A 26,915-nucleotide genomic window follows, 5' to 3' on the forward strand; every position below is an offset into this window, starting at 1 on the left:
GGCCGCTGCCTGGCAATTATTAGGTAGTCTAAAAAGTTTATCTGTTAGGGTAATTGATAACTCAAGCAATGTACTTTTGAAGGAAAAAAATTTGTACTACTTCCTTTAATACAGTAACATACATGAACATTCCACTTCTTGTGAAGGACATGTAGATGTCGTAGTAGCGGTGGTGTTGTTAAGAGGGAGGCAAGATTAGTCTTCCTTTAAAAATTGCAGAATTGGTGCACCTGTATTGAATAGCCTCTGGAAAAAACTGGAAAGCTTCCGAGAGGCCGAGAACACCAAATTTACACCAAATTTCTGGGAAACTTTTTTCAGCCCATGCGAAATTCCATGGTAGTAGGGGATCACCTCAAAGTTTCTTGTCCTATCTATTGGGCGCTCTGTATTGGCAGGAGGATCCTTCATTTTTTCCCCCAAATTTTCACAGTTTCAACAGCAACGAGGAAGGAAAACCAGAAGCCTATAGTCGGACCACCCGCTCGGCAAGGCTCTGCTGCATACACATAAATAACAGCGCGACAGACGGGACAACCAACTGGCCCGGCTAATTCCACTCTTGGGTCTGCTGCATAGCATGCGGGCAACTTTTTTCTCAGCACACTTTTTAGACCAAGGAGCATACTTACAGCAAACATGTTCGTCAGCAAGACTTGAGCACCAAATCTAGAAACCTAATGGCATTGTCAGAGGGTAAATCATTGGTGAAGACAGTGTTATTGGAAAAGGCACTAAAAACATTTAAAATCTGGTCTGCCACAGGGGGTTAGCTGGTCTGTGTGTCTGCTCCTGGTTTTGCCTTTTTTCTCTTGATCCCATTTAGTTCGCCTCACAGGCTATATATGCCGACGTTGCTATCACCCTTAGATTTGTACAGAATTCAAGACGATCACTGTTCATGGTACCACCGTGTTTTGTCCCAGTGATCCCATCAGCGTTTCCTGCAGCTGCAGGCCATTCTTCACTGTGCTCTGCAAAGACGAGGCAGCATAGTGGGCAGTGACAGCATGCTGGCCATAGATTTAAGCTGTTTAAACGACTTCCAGAACACCTTTGCCTTCAGTAAGCATGGGAGGAGTGCACGCAGCAGCATGACTCAGTTGTCTTTTGCTCGCTCCACAGGCTAGACTCGAAAGCGGCTCAGAGACTGATCCGTGCGTACCGTAATGATGCTTATGAAGTTTCAAAGGAGGGCTGACTTCTAACACTGACGCGTTCGGCTTCCCACGGGTTGGTTAGGAGCTTTCATTTTTTTTTTTTACAAAGCCGGGCAATAGATTATAGGTGAGCGAATTACGCAAGTAAATAATTTTGTTTGCATCCAACTAGCAAGGGTATGCCTCAACTTAAACTCCCCCAAACAGTATGTCAACCTAATTCAACATTCAAGCTACACACAAGAGAGGTTATGCTTAAGACAGAAAAAAAAGCACAGCCCACCAATAATGGCACACTCAATGCATTGTGAAGTCATGCCGAGAGTCACATCATGTTCATGCACACCACTGATTTGTTTGTGTTGCGATGTGGTGCTTTTTGACATTACTACGTAGTCACTAAGGTTAGAGCATGCGTTTTGCCTTTGTCTCACTACTTCTTGTGGAGCCAATTAGAAACCAAGTTGCACTATGAATGCTTCATCACAAACATATTCTTTGCTGTCTCATAAAACCAGCACTTGCTGAAAGAAAGCGACGTTCTAGAGCACCCCACATCTCCTATGACCTCTGCTGAGTAGTGTCCAAAAAGGAAGGAGGCATCACAAGGTAACAAAGCAAAAGAAAATGCCCATTTATTGTTGCCCATTGAGGGGCCGTGAGCATCATTGTTCTGTGGCCTAGAAACAAGTATAGCTCCCCGTGCTGAGTGGTGGCAGCTGCTGCTTAACATCAGCTCGATGACATGAGGTCCTCCTGCTGGGCAGACAGGGCTTGAGCAATCAGCTCACTCACATCCACGTCAGGAAAGTTCTGTACAAAGAAAACGCTTCATTAAATCAGAGTAGAATATAAACCTCCTGCAGTGGCACAAAAGAGTAGGTACCAAACAGTGCAACAACACTATGTGACCAGCATTCCAAACCCCTGTCATTCAGCATGAACCTCTCATTTTTCAGACTCCTAACCTTAGCTAAAGAGATAGAGATGATCAGACGGGCAAGAACATATAGAGTGATCTTTTTATGTTTACAGAGTTTTATTTATTTTAAAAACCGTGCGAGGTACGTCAGTGCAGTCTGTGCACGTACTATCAGCAAAAAATGAAATGTGAATAAACAATTTGAATGGAAACGTAAGAACAAACACATTAGCTCGTGGAGAGGAAATACTAGCAAGGTTGACTAACACTTCTGAAGTAGTCTTTGCACTTTCGAAGTGAAGCTGATCTACACTACTAATTAGTTTCCCTGCCAAAGACTGTCATTTTGCTGTTTGTGTTCAAACTGCGCTGTGTTGGGTTTATTGGCACATAGGTAGCTAAGGCCACCATGCGCCAAGCTCAAGGTATAGAATTGGTTTTCTCTGGAATTTCAAAAAATGTGGAAAGTGATCGGTGGTGCAAAGGGCCTGAAAAGTTAGTACTACCTAGTAATAACAGAGGAAAAGACATTTAGAAATGGCTAATGGTAAAAGCTTTAAAAAAGGTCAGGTAGCCTCAGCGACTATCCTTGGCTGAGCAAGGATCTAGAGGCTCCCAACCAATCAAATAAAAACCTCAGCCTTTTTCTCAGGAATGAGAAAGTCGCTGAGGTGCATCAGGCAAAGCATTGGGTCATGATTTCCATTTCTTGAAGAAAACCTGCTTCTGTTAAAAAAACTCAAAACATAAAACAGGTCTACAATTGCATTATCACCTAAAAGCAGTGCTGGGTGAAAAGGGATGCATTGATTATAAGACGGAAAAAAGCACTTTTTCCTTAGCTTTTCGAGTTTCGAGCATGAAAATAAAATACGATTTACTGTAAGTTCATCTCCGCATGTACAAACTGGTTTGTCTTGTTTCGTCGGCAGAAAGTTGAGTGTAAGGTGTGTGTGGCCTATACGGAGACGGCGCATAAGGGCTTCCTGAAACATTCCTGGTGCACACACGACTTCCATTCACCTGAAACTGCTTCTACCAAGTGTAATTTGTTATTTATTTCGTTGTTCCAAGCAGACTGCCATTTTTTCCTTGCTTTACTATGACCTAAGTTCATGCAATCTTCATAGGGCATATTTACCTTTTTAATTTGCTTGCCACAAGCTTGAGCAGAGCACAAATTTTCTCTTTTGTTGCCTTTTATGCCGACATGACTAGGTACCCAGCAGAGTTTTATGTTTTGACCTTGATCTGTGGCTCATACTATGTTGTGCATGATGTCAGCATGTATAGCAGTGATTGCTTTTCTAGAGTGGAGAGCAGTAAGTAAACTTAAGGGGTCTGTGTAAATAAAACTGTTTGTGAGGTTCTCGTTTACTATTTTTTTCTACGGCTACACAGATGGCGTAACATTCAGCAGTGAAGATGGATGCACGCTGTGGAAGTTTTACTATTTTATTCCAATTCCCTTGTACCACTGAGCTTCCAATGTAAACATCTGTTTTTGAACCATCTGTATAAAAAGCTGTGAAAGTACTGTACTTTTCCTCGAGTGTAAGAAAGTCTCGCATTATATTTTGCGGAGTGTTTTTTACAGAACTGTGTAAGAGTGAAACCACAGATTGCAGGGAAATTGTATTATGGCGCCAGTGGACCTCATCTTCGAGCAGTGCTTGGCAATGTGTCTAGTAAGCAAAGGTTTTGGCACATCTCTTCAAATCGGAAGAGCAGTGGCCGTGTAGCTTGCGGTTTGTAGTTAAAGTGTGTCCTAGATAGCCACTTTGTAGCGATGGGGTAACATATATGCTACCGCAGTGAACGAATTTTCAGAACTCACGAGCATGTGAGCAAGGCTCTTCTGTCTGTAAGTGATGGTTCATTAGTTTCTACATACACTGTTTATGGGTGATGTCCTGTATGCACCAGTGGAAAGACGCAAGCTTAAATTATGTACTGGATCCAGTCATTCAAGGTATGATGGTCTCGCTGACCCATAAACTATGCATCCATAATCTAAGGTAGAGCATACTACACAGCGATAAATTTCTAAAAGACAAGTCCTATCAGAACCCCAGTGGTTTCGTGACAGTACTTTTAGTACATTCAGGGATCGAGAAGGTTTCTTTCTGAGGGTGTTTATGTGTGGCAGGAATGTGTTCCTTGTCCAAAAGTTATTCCTAAAAATTTGTGATCAGCTTTTACTGGTAGTGTGACTTCATTCAAATAAAGGGTAGGATCAGTATGCAGTACTCTTCTGAACAAGAACAGAACGGCTACTGACTTTTGCGTGGAAAACTTGAACCCATTTCTGTCTGCCAATGTAGTTAGTTTGTTTCCTGCCAGCCGTATTTGCCTCTCACATGATGTAACGCTAGAGGATGTGCAAGCAATCTGGAGATCATCGTCATAGACTGAATACATGATGGACTTTGGAATTATTTTTGCTACGGAATTCATTTTTACTATGAAGAGTATAGTACTTAAAATGCATCCTTGAAGCACACTGTTCTCTTGAGTGAAGTTCTTAGAAAGAGTGGCACCCAGATGTACTTGAAATGAACGGTTGGACAAAAAGTCACCCAAGGTCCCGTAGAACGCCAAACCTCCATAAGGTGTCATAGGCTTTCTCTAACTAAAAAAGGACCACAAGGCAGTGTTGACTGTGTATAAATGCTTCTCGAACAGTGCCCTCAAGGCAGACAAGATGGTCGGTTGTAGAGCATGCTTTCTAAATCTACACTGATGGATGTCAAGAAGTTCACGGGATTCAAATACAAACAATAACCTAATGTTCGGGGCACTTTCAAAAGATTTGGCAAACACGCTTGTCAGGGGTAATTGCCATGGGAGGTAAGTACCTCTCCCGGCTTCAACTATGGTACAATAACGGCTTTTCTCCAAGCCTCCGGTATCTCTCCTGATACCCATATTTTGTTAAAAATTTCAGAAGAGAGTCTACAGTGGGTTCGGACAGATTGGTGAGCATTTCGTAATGAATATCATCTGGTCCTGCTGCAGTCCATTTACTGAAAGTACTGTGAATTTCTTGTAGTGTAATTGATCTATTATAAGCTTTGTGAGCAATGCCCGATATCAGCACTCTGTTTTTTGACTGTGTTTTTATATTTTAAAATGATTTTGTATAGTGAGAGGAACTAAATACAGTGGAAAAATGTGCACCTAATATGTCTGCTTGTTCTTTTATATTTGTCTGTACACCAGGGGCTGTCAAAAGAGGAACTGTGAACGGGGAGTAGCGACCATCTAGTTTGTGTACTGCCTCCCAATTTTTTTCGATGAGACTTGGCTGTTTATCGAGGAAATGAAACTCTGCCAAGATATTTTTCGGCATCGTGACGTACGTAACGAGCTTTAGTTTTTGCTTTTTTGAAGTTTATAAGGTTCTCCTGCATTGGGTATCTGCGAAATATACCCCAAGCTTTATTTTGTTCTTTTTTTTTGCTTCTTTGCAATCTCATGTCCACCATACTTTATGGTTTTTATCGTAATACTCTTGAAGACTGTGGGATAGCCAAGTGTGCAACAGCAAGCATACAATATGTGAACTTTTCATTTATTTCACTGACGTTCGGATTTTTTTAAACAATTTTTTCTAAAGTGGCTTCTGCTGTAAAAAGTTGCCAGTCTGCTAAATGAAGCTTCCAACATCGTGGTTCTGTCAGGGTGACTGATGGTGGGGATGACAGGCTGATTTCAACAGGCAGACGATCGCTTCCATATGGGTTGTCTAAAACATTCCATTTAAAATCGCTGAAAACTGATGGAGAGCTAAAAGAAATCTAAAACGCTCATTTTCCCTGAACTGGAAGAGCAATAAGTAGGTCTACCGGTGTTCAGTAACCAAATCTAATGGTTTTGTAAGTAACCAAGGTGGCTGCTACTCCAAACTGCACAGTCATAGCTACGCCTCCAGAGAGTCTGTTTGCCTTTTTTCGGTCACAGCAGAAGACAGTATATTTCTTTAGCACCTTTGCGTGCTGAGGACCTAAACTGGTTTCCTGCACACATAAAGTAAAAGGAGAAATTGTTTAAAACGTCTTTTATGTCACAGTTACTCATGAGTTTTCGGCAGTTCCAGTGTATTATGAAAGCCATCGTAATATTATGTCTATGACGTGAAAACTAGATTAACTTGATTTTGGCCCGGTGACTCTGAGCCTCAAATTTTTTTATTGATCCAAGATGGCCCGCCGTTCGTCCGATGTAGACGACACGGGGCTGTCTTGAGTCGTGTCCATCACCTTTACAGAGGCAATGGATGACAAACGGGACGCTGCATAAATCATACATTAAGAGAACAATCATGAAAGATCCTTGTCTGATTAAAAGCTTTTATATCTGCCAAAGCATTGTCTTGAGTGTAAATCGTGTGAGCCAATGACACGACCATTTTGGCAACACTTAAAGGGCAACTGCATAGGTTTTAGAAATCGGCAAACTTAAAGGAGTGCAATCTGTGAAATTTGCAGGTAAAGCATGCAAAGTCATTTTCGGCTATCATTTGAAATGGTGACGTAATTGCCGATCAAAATCGTGATGGCCTTCAAGTTTCTCCGCAGCGTACAGCACCAAGTGGGCCCATGACGACGTCATCGAAGGTACTGATTTATTTCCAAGGCATAAACGCTTTCTTTGAAGGAAAAAAACAATGCCACCAAAGCAAAAGCTCGCTGAGCATTGTTTGGGAGCCTCCAACGATGCACAGCAGGGTGTTGCTGACGGCAGTGGTAATTTGAAATCTTACCTTCAGCGATGTCACATCGAACTTCCCCGCACTGCTCCGTTGCATTGAGGAGAAGCGCAAAAGTTAATCATTGATTACGTCACTATTTCGAATGCTAGCACAAGAACACTTGGCATGCTTTACCTGCAGCTTCAAAAAGTAGTGCAGTTGCCCTTTAAGGATAGGTGCATATGCGAAATGATTGAGGCTTTCCACATAGCAAAGAAGGGCGTGATTGTAAAAATAAGCCTTCGATTATATTGCTTAAGAACTTCAGTTCCTTGCCACCTCGCATCTGTAACTTTTTTCTAATTTACGGCCTGATTAGACTTTGCTTTCATCAGTTTTTTTCTTGCGGTTCCTGCTTTGAACTTTGTTGGTTGCTTTTTGGCAGGGCATAAAAGTGCGCTTTTTCAATGAAGTAATTTAGAGCTTGTGCCATCATCTTCCTTCCTTCTTGCCGTCGTCTGGTTCGCGCTTCCCTATTGAGACATCCAAAATATGCCTGGGTCATTCCATGCAAACACACCTGAGTTTGCACTCGACCCTCACCGATTTCTTTTAGAAAACCTATGGATTTTTGTCGCAGTGTAGAAAGTAATTTTCCTCAATATTCATGGGAAAAAAATTCGCCCTTTTAATTTTCCGCACAAGTGCAAAACTAGGAGTCATGAAAATTTATGAAAAATCAGTTCTTTTGCACTGAAAATTTTTCCTGAACAATGTAGAAGCATTGCACTTTAGTACCGGCCAAGAATGAACAGCCAGCAGAGAATTTTTACACATTTTTCATTCAGCCCATATAGCACCAATGTTTACTATTTTTTCAGAAAATGTACGCAACATTTGTGAGCAATACAAAAATGCTCCCTCAGCTGTCTGAGACATTTACTACTTGGCAAAAATGTTTGTACTTGAATATAGGAAAATAAGTTGCTGAAAAAAAAAATCCAAAGTTGCAAAAAAGTGCGATTTGCCATGTATTTGGGCTTAACTTCCATAGTGAGGTGGTTCAAGAAAAAAATACAAAAATGCAGCTCATTACATAGCAAATATAATTGTAAATAAGCTGTTATTTTTGATGAAGTCTTTTGTTTTAGGCAAGAAAAAATTTTTGAAGTTGAACGCCATCGCTGCTGGTGATTGTGTAATGCCACTGAGATGCTCAAAATCCTAACGGGCCATGTACTCACATTCAGGCATTCATGCTCCCACACCCTGATCGCAGCCATCAGCGCTTCTGACATGCTATGGTTGTGTAGCGAAAGCTACACAAGGCTAGTCAGCAGCGCATTTCAGGGGGTCCGCGCTAGTCACTACTGCGTATGCACCGTAACCACGGCAACCAGCTACGCCCAGTCGCAGGTGTTCGGTGCGCACTGTCGCCTCGCCGATCTTTGCATACCGCTGCGCATGACGTGATCACTTAGCTATGCGTCTCACTGTGCATGCGCGGTGCTCCGAGCCGCGCACCATCACCTCGCCAGTCTCCGTGCAGCGCCGCGCGTGACGTCATCATTTAGCCATGCGCTATGCTCTGAGCGGCTGCACCGCAGTGGAGAATATAAGCCACGGAGCGGCCACACACCTTGAGAGAAGGCGCAATCGAAGAAGAAGACGCGGCTGGTGGAATGAGAAGACACTTGGCAAGAGGGTCTTCACGTACCTCGGGTATCTCCGACACACGCTTAGCTCTCCACGCTTCATTCTTACGTAGACGGGCAGCCTCACGCCAGGCAGTGATTTCGGGGTTGGTAGAAGCAGCTTCCCGTAGGCTCTGAAGATGCCGCTTGCGATAAACGCGGCCACAAGCCGTGTCTTATTCCATTGCGCCTTCTCCCAAGGCGAGCGGCCGCTCCGCGGTGCAGTTGCTAAGAGCAGAGCGTGTCTTCTTCCATTGCGCCTTCTTTCGAGGCGAGCAGCCGCTAAGAGCATAGTGCATGCGCCCTTCCTTTCTTCAAAATCATCGGCGTCTAGAACATTGTCAATGCCAACTAACACAATGAACGTGGACAGCTCTCGCTTTGTATGCCCTGGATTGGCTGAGCTAATCCACATTCATTTTTTAGGAGCCACTTTGCCTTCTCTTCCTCTCGACCAGAGCAGACAAGTTTCACCAGGTCCTCGAAGTAACAGCCGCCTAATACAGCAGGTGCAATACAGTCCTTATCTCATATACAGAATAAGGCATTTTGCCATAATAGTGGAGCACCCAGCACTATCAAGCGAATGAGTAATTGTTCACTAGAGGACTATAGACTTCAAGTTTTTGCTTGCATGTTTTCTCATTTCAAATAATGCGTTAGACAATAATTTATGATTGTGTTGGGTTTTATGGCACATAGGCAACTGAGGCCATCATGCACCAAGCTCAAGGTACAGCAAATGTTTTCTGCAGTTTTATAGAAATCTGAAAAATCATTGGTGGTGTAGAAGACCTAAAACATTAGTACTACATGGTGATGACAAAGGAAAGTAATTTTAGAAATGGCTACTAATAAAAGCTTTAAAGAGGGTCGGATAACCTCAGCGGCCTTCCTTGTCTGGGCAAGGATCTCAAGGCTCCCAACCAACCAAATAAAGACCTCAGCCTTCTTCTCAGGAGCGAGAAAGTGGCTGAGGTGTATTATAGAATCAAGCCAAGCACTGGGTAAGAATTCACGTTTGAAGAAAACATGCTTCTCTTAAAAAGCTAAAAACATAAGACATGTCAACAATTGCATTACCACTTAAGAGCAGCACAGTGTTGAAAAGGGGTGCATTGTTTATAAAACTCAGTAAAACACTTTTTTCTAAGTTCTGAGTTTTGATATGAGAATAAAATACGATTCACTGTGAGTTCATCTCCACACTTTTCAAATAGAGCTTTGTCTTGTTTTGCAACAGAAAATTATGTGTCAGGTGAGTGTGCCCAATGCGAAGTCGACATAAGATTACTTCTATGAAACGTTCCTGATGCCTCTACTGTATTTCCATTCTCCTAAGATGGGCTTAATGAACCAGTTTGTTGTTTACTTTGCTTTACCAAGCTGCTTGCCATTTATCTTTCAACTTGGTGTGTATTAACTTCATGCAGTCTCCATGGGGCATGTTAACTTCCTTCATTTCACCGCTGCAAGCTCGTGAAGCGAATGTGTCTGCTCTCTCATTTCCCTCTATCTCAACGTGGCTCGGCACCCAGCGGAACCTTATGTTCTGAATTTTTCTACGTTGTGTATATTATGCTTCCAACAATACGGCTCAACTACATATCTAGAATGGAGTGCATGGAGTAAACTTTCTAATGTATAAAGATGTATGTTTCTTAATCTTCCACTGTATATGCCTTGTAAATAGGGGGCTCGAAGCTCGTCAAGTGGAAACTTCCACTTTTTCATCGAGCCCTCCTCGTCCTCCGCTAATCTTTTTGTGAGAAAGAAAAAATAAATTATTGATATTGATGATATTGATATTGACACTCAGTGAATCAGTGTAAGTTATGCTGTTTTCAATATTGTAATTCATTATTCTGCCCACAGCGACACACACAGTATAACATTCAGCAGTGAAAATTGATGCAAAATTCGGCAGTCTTACTATTTCTCCCACTTTCCTTGTACTGCAGCACACCTGACATATTCTTCACATTTTGAGCCATCTGTGTAAAACTGTATAAATTGAATATTTTTCTTTAAGAACCAGATATTCCTATAGTACGTGTTCATGCGGCATTTGTTTTTTGCCAAGGTGTGTTAATGTGAAGCCACACATAAAAGGTAGGCTCTACCACGGCAACAATAAATTGTGTCTTGGGGCAATTTCAAGTAGAAAAATGAAAATAAAAATTGGTTTGTGAGGAATGGAAATGGCACAGTAACTGTCGCACATATCTCGGTGGACGCCCAAACCGCGGGCGCCATAGGGAAGGGATAAAGGAGAGAGTGAAAGGCTTTCGTAAAAGATATTCCACAATAGATCATATCCACACTATCAGTCAGGTGATAGAGAAATGCGCAGAATATAACAAACCAATATATATAGCCTTCATTGATTACGAGAAAGCATTCGACTCAGTGGAAACCTCAGCAGTCATACAGGCATTGCATAATCAGAGGGTAGAAGAGCCTTATGTCAAAATACTGTAAGATATATATAGCAACTGCACAGCTATTACAGAAGATCCTGATGAAAACAGTGAGTCCTTAGAACAGATTTTTAATGAAGACATTGCTAAAAATATCCTTAAAATTCAACCTGTCGCCATTGAACGCATACATAGGTTGGGAAAGCCTTCAGCTGAAAAAACCAGGCCTGTAATACTAAAACTTCTTGACTATCGCGAAAAGACTCTTGTGCTAAAAAACTGTAGTAAACTTAAAGGTAGTGAATATGCGATCAGTGAAGATTTTTCAGCCCGAGTACGCGACGTAAGGAAAAAGTTGTGGATTAGTGCGAAAGCATTGAAAGATTCCGGGGCAAAGGTTGCACTAGTGTTCGACAAAATACGCATAAACGGTGAAATGTTCCAATGGGATGAAGAAAACAACTGCCGAGTACCCGCAGACACAGACAAACGCGACAACTAACTCATGTCCCGAGACAAATGCGAGTACAAGCCAAAAAAAAAAACATGGTAAAGCACCAAACCTACGCTCCCGTCATCCCACAAAACGAAACAGATAGCTTTTGCAAATGTAAATGCGCGAAGTATACTTAATAAACTTGAGTCACTAGAATCTCTTCTTATCGGCCTCGAACCTGACTTCATAGCGATTACAGAAACTTGGCTCACTGGCGATATCAGTGACAAAGAAATTGCCCCACCAAACTATGCTATCGTGCGCAAAGACAGGATAACACGTGGAGGAGGAGTGGCTATACTAATAAACAAAAAAATTCCCTTCGAAATCTTACCAGAAGTTGAGGGTGCCGAGGCACTCTTTTGTAAGTTGTTATTTGGAACGAACACTGTCACTGTAGGTTGTGTTTACCACAGTCCTTCGGCAGATCAGCCTGCATTGGTCTCGCTGTATGAATATATGCAACAATATGTTCAAAAATCCAGACTGATCCTTCTTGGGGACTTCAACCTACCAGATATAGATTGGCAAAGCATGTCGTACCACTCACCGTGTTCTGAAACTCTTTTTGATATTATGTTTAGTTTTGACTTGTTCCAAGTTATCAACGAGCCTACACGTGTTCAAGGTAGTGCATCTAACATTCTTGACCTCATCTTCCTCAGCAATCACTTTGCGATCGATCAAACCAACTTAGCAGTCCTCGATGGCATATCAGATCATAAGCTAACATTGTGCACCACACCCATTCAAGCAACAGCAGCTCGTACTATCTCGAAAACTACTTACCCAGACTTCACAAACGCTGATGATTCAAGCATACTTAATTACCTAATTTCGGAGTACGAATCGTTTGAAGAACTCGCTAATTACCAAGGTACAAATATAGATACGCTGTGGGGAAGCTTCAAGGCCATTGTATCGCACTGCATCAGGTCGCACTGGTCTCAGGGATGAAGTCCGTACGAAGGCGATAGGGATACTTTCACGTATACGCAAGTCTGACCCTGTGTGCCCTCTGTCCTCAGAAGAGCGGAAGTCACTAGAAAGGCTACGCAGTAACCGCAGGATTGCGATACTACCAGCCGACAAAGGAAACGTCACAGTTATTCTTGACCGTGAGTCTTATAAAGCCAAAATTGAAGATTTGCTTCAGGACCCGGAAACTTACAGCCGCCTACCCAAAGACCCCACTTCTAAAGTCCAGAGGGACCTTCAAAAGCTACTGTCAACGATTTTTCAGTTCCTTCCACCGTCAAAAAGAAGCCTATATTACAAGCTACTCTGCACAAACGGATCGGCGCCAGCTATCTACGGGCTGCCGAAAGTTCATAAGGAAGGTGTTCCGTTGCGTCCTATTGTGGATTTTACAAGGTCTCCACTCCAAAGTTTGTCTCGCTACCTGCACAAGATTTTATCTCCTCTAGTTGGCAAGACCGAGACGCATATACGGAATACAGTGGACTTCATTAACAAAGTGAAGAACGTCGCACTTGAAAGTGGTGAAGTGATGGTTTCCTTCGATGTTTGTTCCCTTTTCACGTGCGTTCCGGTTGACCTGGCTGTGGAAACCTGCAAGCTTCGTTTGAACGAGGACTCGTCTCTTGAAGAGCGCACACCTTTCGACGTACCCGACCTATGTAAGCTTCTTTCCTTTTGCCTTGCCAACACATATTTCTCGTACGGTGGCAATTACTATCGACAGACCTTCGGCACAGCCATGGGAGCATCAATTTCCGTGACGGCGGCTAACCTCACAATGGAAGCCATCGAGACGAAAGCCCTAGAAACATTCGAGCCACGCCATAAATTATTCGTCAGGTACGTGGATGATTGTTTTTGCATCTTAAAGAAACAATACGTCCAACGGTTCTTAAACCACCTCAACGGCATAGAAGCCTCAATCAAGTTCACTGTGGAAGAGGAGGCGAATGGCTGCATCTCTTTTCTGGACACCCGTGTGACGCAAAAACCCACGAGCCTGGAGTTCACCGTGTACAGAAAGCCTACGCACACAGGCCGTTATCTTGACTTTTATTCTGTCCACCCGATGGCACACAAGCGCTCTGTCGTCTGCTCTTTAGTCGAAAGAGCAATAAACACGTGCTCGAACGAGCAGTCCCTGAAGGAAGAGCTAAAGACTGTTGAAAGGGAGTTGGCGAGAAATGGCTATCCAAGAAGTTTTGTGGCAAACACAAGAAAGAAACTACTGGAGCGACCGCCACCTTCTGACGTCGCCAATGCTTCTAAGCCAAAACGCGCATCCATCCCCTACATGCCACATATCAGTGAAGCACTTGGTCGGGTATTCCGAAAGTACGGCGTGCAAGTTGCCCACGTTCCAACAAGCAAGCTTAGAAACGAGCTCGTCAATGTGAAAGACCCGCTTCCCCCTGACAGATATCCTGGGGTCGTGTACAAGATTCCGTGTGAAGATTGCGACCGGAATTATATCGGGGAATCCGGAAACTGGTGCAGACGGATCCAGCAGCACAAAAATGACGTGGCGAAAGGACGCAGTGCTGCTAACGCTCTGGCCGAACACGTGCAAGAGACTGGACATGTCATCAATTGGGACGGGGCACGTGTGCTTGCCAGAGAACGAATCACTTCTAGACGCCTGTATCTAGAGTCTGTATCTAGAGTCTCTGAACTGGCCAGAGGATGACGGGCGGCCGGGCGAAGAGAACCGCCTTGGGGATGGCGATCGGGACTGGCGTCGCTGCGAGGTCGAAGATTGCACGTTATTGGCTCCTGCAGGTATTGCACAGGAGCGATGGGGGAAAAGGCTCGCATCGCTGGCCCGGGACTTCGTAGCGCATCGCTGTATGTAATAACGGAGGACGCCGGGTGTGGAGCTGTGGGTGGCTGCACAACTCGTCGGATTTCTTCGCGGACCACGTCCGTAACGGCAGCGACGCTGACCTGTGGAGCTTCAAAGCGAAGTTTCGCCAGTTCCTCGCGCACAAGGCTTCTTACAAGCTCCCGAAGGTCCTCGGCGGGCAGCGACGTAGGCGTGTACTGGGACTGGGAAGCGGCTGCTACAGTAGCATGACGTCCGTAGTGGGCGCCCCGTTCCTGTAAAGAGCGCTCGATACCCATTGCCTCCTTGGCAAACTCGGACACTGTTCGTGGCGGGTCACGGACCAGTCCGGCAAACAGCTGCTCTTTTACGCCACGCATTAAGAGGCGTACCTTCTGGGCTTCGGGCATAGCAAGGTCGGCCCGATTCAACAGTCGAGTCATGTCCTCGATGAACATCGCGACGCCCTCGTTCGGCTGCTGTGATCTCGAGCGCAGGGAGATTTCAGCTTTCTCTTTTCTTTCGCTGCTGGTAAATGTCGCTAGCAGCTCTCGACGAAAAGCCTCCAAGGTGGTAAAGGAAGCTTCGTGGTTCTCAAACCACGTTTTGGCCGAGTCCTGCAGCGCAAAGTAGACGTTGCGCAGCTTGCGCTCGCCGTCCCACTCATTGAAACCCGCCACTCGGTCAAAGCTGGCCAACCAGTCTTCGACGTCCTCGAAACTGTCCCCGTGGAACGGTGGCGGCGATCGAGGTGCGTGAAGGACAAATGGCGGGGCATTCCCGGAGTGCTGACTTGTCTGGCTAGCCGCGGTGGATGTCATGGCTCTTACCGGCGCTGTCAGTTGGCCGAACTCGGGTTGTAGGCCTCGCAGGCGGCGGCTCGCCTTGTGGACTGGCGTTGTAGCCACGCGTTGAGAGCTGACGTCAAAGGTGTCCTCTAGGTCCGCGTACATGGGCCGTTACCCCGCACTTCCACCAAATATGTCACTGAGAAACGGTTGACGTAAGCAGGGCTGGTTTACTTGCTTTAATTAGACGCGCAACACGTTGGACCGCGCAAGGCAGCAGGCAGCACGAGACTATGAAGACGAAGCATCTAGCCGCGAGATGGCTCAAGGCTTGCCAACTGCCAGAAAATGCAGTTTAGCCGCTGTATGGCGCCACTAGAGTAGTTAGTAGCGTAGCAATATTTAAACTACTCGAAAATAAAGCATATCGCAGTACTGGCCGGCATTTTGAAAGGCCCTGGTATGCACAGCATGGTGTACGAGAGCAGGCGATGCAGCGGTCCCTCTGGCACTACTTTTGGAGCCCACATATGACCAGGGTTGTTGCTCTTCCTCGGAAGTGACGTCATAACGCACCCTGACACTTGGTAACCAAAATCGCTCAGTATAAATAATGCAATAATATTTAGTGTGCATATTTGAATCGCGGAGCACTTATCACGCGCCTGGTGCGAGTATGCAATGTTTGAAACTAAGAACACTCTAACCAAAAATTTGATCTCTCCGCCCCTTTAAGGTTTTGGGTTTAGCATATGGAGCTTGTGACCTCCTGTGTGCCAGCGTCAGAAGCCTTTCAGAAACCCTTTCATTGTTTGTCTTGACTATTTTCATTCATTCTTGGTCTCTGCCTTGTACACACTTCTTTTTGTGTGTGGTTTCTCCAGCACATCTTGAACAATGTTCTTTTTATCCTTTTTTTTAGGATCTTTCTAATGTCCATACGCAAAGCCACTACAGGAGTGCGTGGGCTGCTGCTATTGTCTGTTGGGAGATGTCCTTTTCTTTTTTCTCTCACATGCATTCCATTTTTATGTATTTGTTTGTGGGTTTCTCTTAGTGGTTTATTAGTTGAATTTTATTGTTCTGCATTTGCATACTTTTTTCTCTTTTCATGGCATCCAACCGTGTATGACTGACACTAGAGGAGGGACGCAGCAGCCGACCTTGCATGGTGCGGCATTCTCTGGTCCCAGGCACCTATTCCCCGTTCCAGGCTACTGGCTCAAGATGTGCCCACATGTCTGCACCTTGGCCTACAAGCAGAGTCGCATTATACCCACGTTGGCCAGGACTTCCGTGCCAAATAAAGTATTCCTACCGACACACCTTGTCAGTAATTAATGAAGCGTATGAATAAATGAGTAACAACTTCGTTGGCCCTGTAGGAAAACCGTGTTATAAACCAGTTTTTTTTAAGACCGTACCCAGCCACCACATTGTTTCCTCTGAGTAACCTACTCCTCTTTGCGGTAAGTGCTTGCCGCGTGTCGCATCAGTCTGAAGTGTTGCTGCAGAACCGCATATTGCCTTCCTGTTTATGCCATTGCAGGAGAAAATGCTCCACAAAGCTAATGAGGAAACGAAATTTCACCAACATGCTGCTTTGAGGCAACTGCTAAAATGTTGCTGAAGCCCACTGAAAATGTAAATCAGGGAATGAACAGGATGATTGTGGGCACTGCACATGCCTACTTTTAATGCATAGGAGGGGCCAGTTTCAACTTCTTTACAGGTGGGCAGTTCCTTTTCTAATTGCATCACCACTGAGTGTGGGATGCTTGTACCCATACCCCCACCTCACTCAGCACTTGAGCATTGACAGTGCTATGGAAGCTCTTGCTGAACATTGTAATCAAGGCCCTTTGAATTGAGTGTTCCTTGTAGGTATTTTGCGAAGGCAAGGTAACTGTCCTAGCAGTGCTACTGGGATTGAAACGCGCTGCAAACGAGGTCGATTCTGTAGCACTGGGCCCTTGCTGGCAGTTTGTGAAATTGGTATTACCTGAAACTGCACTGTAAAAGAATAAAGAAAATGGTCTTCCACAGTAATTCATGCCATGCAACATGACATGGAAACCATCACATGGCCAGTTTATCCATTGCCTTAGGGTTCAAGACATCTGCCAGTTTCTATACGGTAGCTTCAGACTTGGACTGGAAAACTACATTTCTCTTGAAGGCACTTTTTGAGCAGGAATTGGGTTTAACCTGGTTTTCATATTTTATGCTTTGGGTACAAACTGGGTATATCAGGCTTTAACTGCTAACAAAAGGCCCTAAATATTTCCTAAATTTGATTTAATTATAGTCTTACTGTTGTGACATATCTTTCCTCAAGCAGAACAGTGGCCTGAGCTAGGTGTCTGAGGGATTAATTTGCGTCATCTCTTAATGTCAGATTAATTTTTCTCTTGGTTCTAACTTTTCTCAGCTGCTGAGGGCCATTATTGCCAGAGAGGTATGTAATGTGCGTACTGTACGCAGACAGGGAAATCGCTTAATTCAAACCTGCGGTATTTACAAACTGGCACTTCACTCCCATCAAAATCGCGTATTTCAGTGCGACAAAGCTGGCGGTAATATAAGCGCACGCAACGGCCTTGCAGCTTATTACCTGCCCTGACCGATGAAGCATGGCAATGCAGCGTGCTGCATGCGGCCATTGTGGAGAACCACTGGTCTACTACCCCTGCCACACGGTGCTTTCGAAGTGCAGTTTCTCTCCCCATATGCGCTCCCGTTCCTGCCACGACGTAGGACCAGTTTATTTTAGCACATGTGGGGCCGATCGAGTGGAATCTATGAGGCGCCGCTATTAATGCTGTCAGTGCTGATAAGCGGTCGCATAAGAATGAAAAGACTCGTACCAACCCATCGTCGGGCTCTCAAATTTATTGCGAACTGGCTAAAGAACTATTTTTCGGTCCCCTTACCCTTCGTTTCTAATCAACATAGTCTGAACAAATTGTCGGTCGCTTAGTAGTTTGAAGTACCGAGGCGTCGAATGCCTGACCATTGGTACGTGGTCATATGTATATTTCCCATCCATGGCGCGAGCACAATTTGTCCCTAAACGTAATGACGCTTGGATATATTGTCTTCATCTTCAAAAGACTTGTCGCAAATCTCACAAGTTTATTATAGCGACAAATTTATATATAAGACTGCTCAAAGGGAGCACGGCTACAAAACCACCGCCGCACACACGCGGCCACTCTTGGCGCCCTTAATTCACTTCCAATAGATTGACCGAAAGTTTGAGCTATATAAAAGAGAACACGAAACAACGAGAGTTCACTGGGTGAGCGTGTGTTTGAGGAAGGATCGCGCATAAAGGGTTTTACCACTAAACGCACTGATCATATGGTGCTTGCATGCGGCACAGCGAAACGGTGATTAGATACGGGATGGAATTCCGCAGCTGGCTTTTCTAGCCCTAGCAATGAAAAGAGGCAGGACTGATTTTTCCCGTTGCAGAACAAACATCCAGTAGAACTGTTGTCCACTTGTTGCCGTGCCGGAGCCACCACAAGCAGTAATAAGTACGACTCCGGAGAGCAAGATACGAACACGTTTTACTGGAACGCCATGTTGTTTTCTTCCCCCCTGTGTCCCTACATCAGTTGCCAGACGAGTTTTCTACGTCTGCCAACAAGAACCACGCTTTTACGTTCGCGGTTGCCGAGTTTTTCCCGGTGCTACGTTGTTTTTTTTTTTTCATATGAGCCAGATAGCCCAGCTGCCACAGAAGCCCCTACAACAGAAACTCGATCGCCTATATCTGTTACATAATGCAATTGTTGCATAATTCCCTTGTCGTACGTCGCGAAAGTCATCTCACGATGGTAGTTTACACCGTCCCGGAATTCGTTCAATGCGCGCGTAATGGGTCAGAAAAAAAGCGAGATATACACGTACTCTATGTAGGCGCTTCTTTTTTGTTTGCCGCTGCGTTCGGCGACTTCTGGAAGGAAGCACCCAGGCCAACGCCAACACACTTACAGACCATATGATTTTTTGTGCGTCTGGCCAGTTACATCACCGCTGCGACGCTAACGCGAACGACAGCACAAAAACTGAACTATGCCGCGCAGACGGCACAAACGCGGCGCTGTACGAAATGCGCTTGCGTGGGTTGGCTCCGAAAATTTTGTTTCTGCCATCCGCTTTATTCTTGTCGCCTGCACCTTAAAATACACAATTTCTAGATTCCAATATAGGCGATGATTCTATGGGATTAATGCGGCCACCGCGATAGCAGCAAAGAAGCGCACGCGTACCGCATCTTCGCACGCTCCAGGCATGCTCCCTCTTCACAGCTAAATTTCTTCCACAGACAGCTGCTCAGGCTAACCGAGACTCGTCGCAGTGCGTTTCTGAAGCTTTGCACATATGCAGAACAATCGTGAGAACCACACACTAATTCCAGAGGAGCATATGGTGCATATGTCACAATAATAAAAACTGCAGGCAGCGCTGCACAATTTTTTTCACGCTAAACATTCGACTACTACGTTTCCTGGCTGTTCTGTTTTTCTTTTCGCGGTCCCATGAAAAACGCGATGGTAATGTTCTGTTGCATTCAACGCTTTGGTGCATTTAACAATTATATATGAACACGAGTGCACACTCAACTCTCACCTCAGGTTGTACATGCCGGCCAAAAATTGAACTTCATATTGTCTCTGGAACTTTAAATAAAATAAGTACTGTTTTGCTGTATATCTAATGAGATCCAATCATCTTTGGAATACCAAATTTAATCTATTGATTCAGCACATTAACATACCAAAAAATCATATATTTAGATCAGGTCCACATGGCCCATAGGGCCATCCTCTCCCAGATGCACACAAATCACGTACATCACCACCTGGACGATATGACCACAGATGTCACACATGCCCAAGAATGCTGATTCCATGACTGCAACTAAGGCTTTCGGCCAGAAGATGGGTAACAGGGTGAGCTGATGCAGACTGATCGCTTGCAACAGAGAAATAATCACTACAGAAATGCACCCCTGTATGTGCACTCACAACTGCAGCTGAACTAGTTTTTATTGCTATGTGAAATATGTAGTAGTTATGGAAGAGGAAAATAAGTAAGGCATGTATTGCACAATACAAAAAAATAAATGCCATTCAGCAGGTGCATGTGAGTTTTCATTTGCAAGGTATATATATGCCGAGTCTAATTTACCTTCTAGAAGGTACCCTACATGCTATAATCACTCAAAAATTGATAGTTTACAGTGTGTTTCTCCGAAGATGTGATGATTTTAAATAGATTTTTTTGTGTTAAAAGAGTGCGTCAAAATAAATTAACATGAGTTATTTAACCAGCAGGCTGGTAATCTAATATATAAGATTTAATTTTTTACCAATTACAGTAATGTGCCCTATTTATTGAAAGGTTAATTATAGCTGACCATAATATCCACACCAGTTTTTAGATTTTTTCAAAATATGATTCTCGTTGTGGCTGCAGCGCAATGAGTTTACGGTGCCCAAATGGGCAAAATCACATGGGCCAGAAGGGCTTGCAGCCATGCCTACAAGTGCGTACCCAGCTATCTCCTCTAGCAGTTCCCGCCATGGGCACTAAAGTGTATATACACTTTATTCCCTGTTACTGTTTTTCCAAGTTCAGCCGGTGTCAAAGAGATCTCTTTAAGAGCTATTCCTTATAAAAAAGAACAAATCAAAACTAGGCCACATCTCGCACACGAAGATTACAGCTGAAGCCTTAACACAGCTGCAATGCATGCCTGCAGGCTTTCGACTGGTACCGACTAAAAATGTGGACAGTTTAATCATACATATCTGAGCTGAGGCCACATAGAACCCTGTGGTTTCCATAGCTAGAGACCATTGGAAATCTGCCATGCTTATGAAGTTGACCTACTGTTGGTCCAAGACAGAAGCATTTAGCTTCTATTAAGTCATTAACTGGAACTATTTGCCGTTATGTTTCAGGTGAAGCTGTTTTGATTATAGTTTCACTTAGTTCTAACTGGAACAATGCTTTGGAAGACAAGGTGTGCCATCACATATATGCAAACAACTATTATTTTTTGTTTAAAACTGTGGCCAACAGGTTTCTGGTTGAGACTCTTGGTTCATATGAGCTGCAACTATGCCAAATTCTAAATTTAGGATGTTTCCCTTGTCTGTATGTAAATCCAGATGGCAATTACCCAGTGAAGGCAAATTATATTTCACCTTAACTAGCTGATATATCTTCGCGACCCCAGAAAAAAATAGGGTTAAAGCTCCAAGTGCTGTAGCAAAATAAGACCCATTTAATCTTCAATGAAAGGTATGAAATTCTTATCAAGCAGAAAGATACAGTAGTGATTAAACTGTAATGCGGGACATAGGTCATATGATTACTTGGGCATCACAAAGCTGAACTTTCTCATTAAATAGAAGTAGAAATAATTTGCTTATTATTAAGATGTCAGGTTGAAAGCTCTTGACATTTGTTGTTATCAAAGCTGCCGAGACAAGAAAACTATGTAAAGCATGCATTGTACTCTATTAAAGGTGAAGCATCGATGAGCCTGTGCTCAGTGCAAAAATGATGCAGACAGCACAAAAAGTGCCAGCAGCCCCTGTAGAAAAATTTAAATGCCCAGATTGCAGTATAAATCAATCATAAATCAATATGTTCGGAACAATGCTTGAGTCAGATAAGGTAGACTATATAATTATTGCAACAGGAAGCAAAAGAAGAATCAAAAGAAGCAAAGCTACCATAAACAATTATCCCAGGCACAACAAATACAGTTTTTTGTTTCTTTTTGAAACGTTGTAGTCACTTATCATAGTGCACTCACAGTGGGAATGTGATTTTGCAAGAAGTGTGCTATAAAGTAGAATTGCTTTTACATGACATGGATTTTATTGTGCCGTGGTTAAACATTTTCAGTCACACCTTATCTATGCTCTTTCCGAAGATGCCGTCTGGGAAAGGCACTTTCATTTACCTTCCACACACACATGCACACAGACAACAGCGACTTTTTCACTGCCAGAAGACTGCGAGTGGTAATGCAGTAAAACGTGGAAAATTAATATAGCAATTTCACTTGCACCTTCAGGCTGTGCACAGATGTCACAGTAAAGAGCTCATCGGGTGACCCATCAAAGTTGTCAGGTACATATGAGCCAGCGTGTTGCCTTCCTGTGCATAGTTAAACTTTGCAGTTCCGCAACTTTCGATGAGAAGTAGATTTTTTTAAGAAGTTTGATTTCTAAAAGTGCTGATGAGTAACTGTTTGTAAAAAAGACAATGAAAAGATGTAAGACCTAGAAACAGGAAAATGTGAGCAATTGATGACATAAGATAGATATTAAAAACACATTTCAAACATTCTTCAAGCTATATTGTCCACATGGCAATATCAACATGAAGGACATGAAACAAATATTGTAATACCTTGTCTAAGAGTGCTATGTCTCAATTTTTGCATTCTCTTTCATGGATACTGGCCAATGTCTTCACATTAAAGAGTGTGGGGTTTGAATGGGGAGATAAGTACGTTCTCTCCACTCAATCACGGCTGCAAGGTTCGAAGCCGCCCGGACCCCACCCCGTGATCGCGTACGCTACCGAGCGCACGCCAACCACGGCGGGCCATGCTCTGAGGGAACAAAGGAACGACACATTGGCTGACACAAACAGGCATTTATTGCTACAGCAGCAATAACGCCAGCTAGCAACAAGGTGCGCTAATGAATCGAGGTCGTCCGACTCACCAGCAAGGTTCCGAGCGAATGTTCGCCCGCGCTAGGGCAAGGGATATATACTCCGAAGGCCGGACGGGACGAGTACGGGAGCCTGTCTCCCCGTCGCTTCCTCGCCCCGCCGGCGAAGAGCGGAGCCGCGAGCGATACGTCCGCACGCGCCGACGATCCTAGCCCAAGCCCCCCCTGCCCCCTCTCCCGCGCGCGGGCTTTGGCAGTCTCCGCGCAGCGATGCTGCCGCCCTCTCTTGCCAGTTAAGGTAACTCACAAGGGAATCCGCTCAGCCTCGAGGTGAGACCGCCGCTGCACGGTGCCTCGCGGGAAAGCAAACTCAGGGGGCTGCAGGGCAAGTCCCTACATCCCCCCAACCTTAAATAGACCCACGCGCCTGAAAGTACATGCTATGGAGGAGTCTCCTGGTCTTCATCTCCTTGAGGCACGTCTTGCAGCGGAGGTCACGCCGACAGCGTCCACGCAGACTTCCGCGGTATTCCGACGCGAGGGGGCGCACTTCCGAGGGGGCGGCACGAGGGGGCGGTATTCCGCGGCGTGAAGGTCTGCTGGGACGACTCGTATGGCCCGCGGACTACCGTGTCCGCAGGCCCGCGAATCGAAGGCCGGTGGGAAAACTGCAGGCCAGGATCCTGCAGTAGTCGCCAGGGCAGCAGCAGCCGGAGGTGACTGCTGACTGGTCTCGCCACAGCTGCCCCGGATGGATGCGGCGAACAGGATACAGGCCGCTCCGTCGCAGCAGGTGGCAGCGAGACGATGTGCACCGGTCAGCAAGCCTGGGTGGCTCCACCGGATCTGCAAAATTGCCGAAACGCTCTCGGCGTGCCTTTAACGTAGGTCACGGGAGGGGAAACGGCATCCGCAAGGGCCTCGTGGCACAATGCCTAACTCGCTAGCAAAACGTGTCGGCGGCTGTGCAAACGCAAAGTTCGAGTGAACAAAGCCCTTTCTTGAGTTGAACGAGACTGCTCAGTTCGTGTGAGGTTACAAACAAAAAAAAAACGGGCGGGCAGCAAAGTGCGCCCCCTCTCAACGACACGGTCCGGTGGTCGCGTCTCGTGGTGCAGGCAGCTCTGAAAAGCCTCAGGCCGGACTACCACTGACAACGACCGTGACCGCCACAAAGACCCGAAACGGGTTATGTGCGCGCAGCCGCGAGGAGACGTCAGCTTTGTGGGGTGGTCCTACCCCGCTCACTGCACAAAGCAGCTTCTGAGCGGTCGGCGCCCACCGTATCGGACGGTGTCGGAGCGCCCGGTGCCGAGCTGCAATACCAGCGAGCTCGTAGCGGCACCCGTGGCCCCAGGCCACCCGGCTCCCGGAGCCGCGACTCCCAGAGTCGAAAAAGATACAGTAGAGAAAATATATACAGAAACTCGGACCACCCACGCGGCTTCCGTACTCACTCGCTTCGGGTTCGGCGACTCCGCGGGCGCTAGGCCTCGCGCTCCCTCGATGCGGACCAAGTGATTCTCGCGAAGAATCTCCAGGGAAAAAAATGTGCTGAGCATGTCGAAAAGTTCAAACATGCTGCAGCGCAGTACACCTCGCACTAAAGAAAGCATGCCGCAGGTCCTAGCGATCAAAATTCACTCTAGGCCTAGCACTTGTCAAGTCCGGACAAAGAGCGTTCCTCGAACCGAACCGAACCGATCGACAGTCGTCCAATGTTCCAAGAGCAGGCCCCACGTTGGGCTGCCAGATATGGTGGTTGAATTGGGGGGAACGGCGCAGCCGCGCGCACTCGGGAGACCGAGACGGGGAGCAAGAGGCCGAACGTCATGGTGCGGGAGGCCAAGCCTACGTAGAGAAGCAGCTGATCAGTGGAAGCGTGGCGCGGCCGTCAACTGATGCACCGGCTGGAGCCGAAGAACTTCCAACCTCGATCCCTGGATGGCGGAGAAGATCAAGTAATGTTGCCCCTGTTTCTGTGTTCGGGAGGCTTCTTGGAGGGGAGGATGTATCGCCTGGTATCGCCTCCTCGTCCCCCGCGCCAGCGGCGACCCTGACTTACACGGGCGCGCTGGCCACCAGGAATGTGGAGAGAAGGCACCCCGCGACTCTGCTCATTTCCGCCCCAGCACTGACGTGACGTCACGGCAGCGCGCTGCCATCTGCGGAGAGGGTAGCACGCATAAGCTTGACGGTAACGATTTGCTGCCAGGGAGGCAATGCCCGAAGGGATAAAAGGGGGGATCGCACGGCGGGAAGGGAGAGTCTCGCTGCCGGACCTTACCTAACTGCCCCACGGACCCCTTCCGCTGCCCGCCGGCCCCCGAACACCAACGCCGGTCGACGTCAACGACTTGGTGAGGTACTGAACATCTATTTTACGGATAGAACATTCTTCCGCAGTGTGCTTTACCTCGCGTTAGGATAATAAACTATTTCCTAGCGTGCCCTGCCGTTGCCTATTTCGTCCGGACCTGCCGTGGCTGCGACTCTGCGCCACGGGTTGGGGAAACGTGTTGCGTACTCGAATAACGCCTGCGTGTAGCTTGCACGGAAGCTCGCCTTCCCGGCCGGCTGGACGCAGTGACCCCTTATGAGCAACCATGGAATCTTCCGTAATGTGATGCAAACACAAATGAAGTGGTCACATCATAATAAACTACTTCTATAGTATCAAAGAATACGCCAGGATATTTGATTCAGTTCACATGTTCTATTGGTATACAGCTGCAGGAGGAGAGAACCATGGCTATGTAAAAATACCACTCTATGTATAAACCTTCCTGAAACAGATCGTTTTCTTGTGTGTTAACTGAAATTCCATTGTCAGAAGACTATTTAATCACACAATTTACGTTCTCCTGCGACTAATGCATTGCTGTCTCAAAGTGTGCTTGATCTGAGAGCAAAACTGCTCTCCATGCACTAGAAGACCAAGCACCTTAAGTTATCGAGCTGAAACTATTAGTGATTAAATTTTTTAAAAGAATACGGACGGTGAAATAGAATCCAGTGGTTTACCAGCCTCTATATATTGGCAGTTTATCACCAGGTTTGGTTTGGTTATTTAATCTAATAATAAACGATCATGCAAAAAATTCTTAAGGATAGTGAAAAGGGACCTTAAAAGCCATGTGAGTACAGTTTTCTTCGTAAAATCTCATAGCTCACCGCATCAATGATTTTCTGAACACTGAGAAAGCGCAGTTAACCAATTTCTCAAATAACGAATACAGCGCATCTGCAAATTTGCCAAGAATTAATGCAATGCCCCTTCCTGTAATATAGCCATATTGACAATTCGAAAGAATAGAGAATGTGAAAAAATTTTGTCATGGATTCAATTAGGAATTTTTCTAGTATTTGTGATGGAATCAATAACAGCTAGGTAAATTTATTAGTTGTACTCAATGCATTATTTTGCCTTCCCTTGAATAGTGACCCACATAGAAGCTTTGCAGATCATATTACAGCATTTTCCTGAACCTCATCAATCAAAAATATCACAATGTTTGCAAAACACGATTTTATGGTAACAGTGAAGCAGGCTTATTTCACCAGAAACTGCACTCACCTGGCCAGATTCCCTTTCGAGAGCCTCAGAAGATATGTTAAAGCAGGTAAAGGTTTTTTTTAGTGTGCAGATGTTGAGTTAATCCCATTCCCGCTGCAAGCCTGAAATATTGACTGAAATTATCAGCTTTTTATGCAGGATCATGCAGCAAACCATCGGTGCAAGGTGAGACTCTATCTCTTCCGTGAAAGAGCTAATGAGTGACATCATTGCAGGGTTTTTTCAATTAATAATAATAGTAACAATAATAATATTGCCTTATAAGTATTAAAGCAATGTTATGTCTAAGAAAGGCTTCTAAAATACTGCAGATGCAACTGCAGCACAAGCACCCATATTCACATAAAGCAGACACAAAATAACAGTCTTGTGGCAACATGAGAGGATCTCTTTTGTAGCCTTCCTGTTCCAGACAAACCTCTCACTGCCCCCCAACTTCGTATTCTTCAGTGCATCCTTTTTAAGATACACCTCCCACCCCTGGCCATTGTTTCACCGCAGGGCCTTCCCTGCATGCCCCATTAGCACCAATCCCTATGCTAACCTGGAACGTTCCCTTCCTCCTGCCCCGCTGCCTTTCAATTACAGCATTACTCACAGCCTCGGACAAGCTGATATTGAACAGTTGGGTTTGGTGACTCTGACACAAG

This window comes from Amblyomma americanum, unplaced genomic scaffold (genome assembly GCF_052857255.1).
Source record: "Amblyomma americanum isolate KBUSLIRL-KWMA unplaced genomic scaffold, ASM5285725v1 scaffold_37, whole genome shotgun sequence".
In the NCBI taxonomy this organism is placed as follows: domain Eukaryota; kingdom Metazoa; phylum Arthropoda; class Arachnida; order Ixodida; family Ixodidae; genus Amblyomma; species Amblyomma americanum.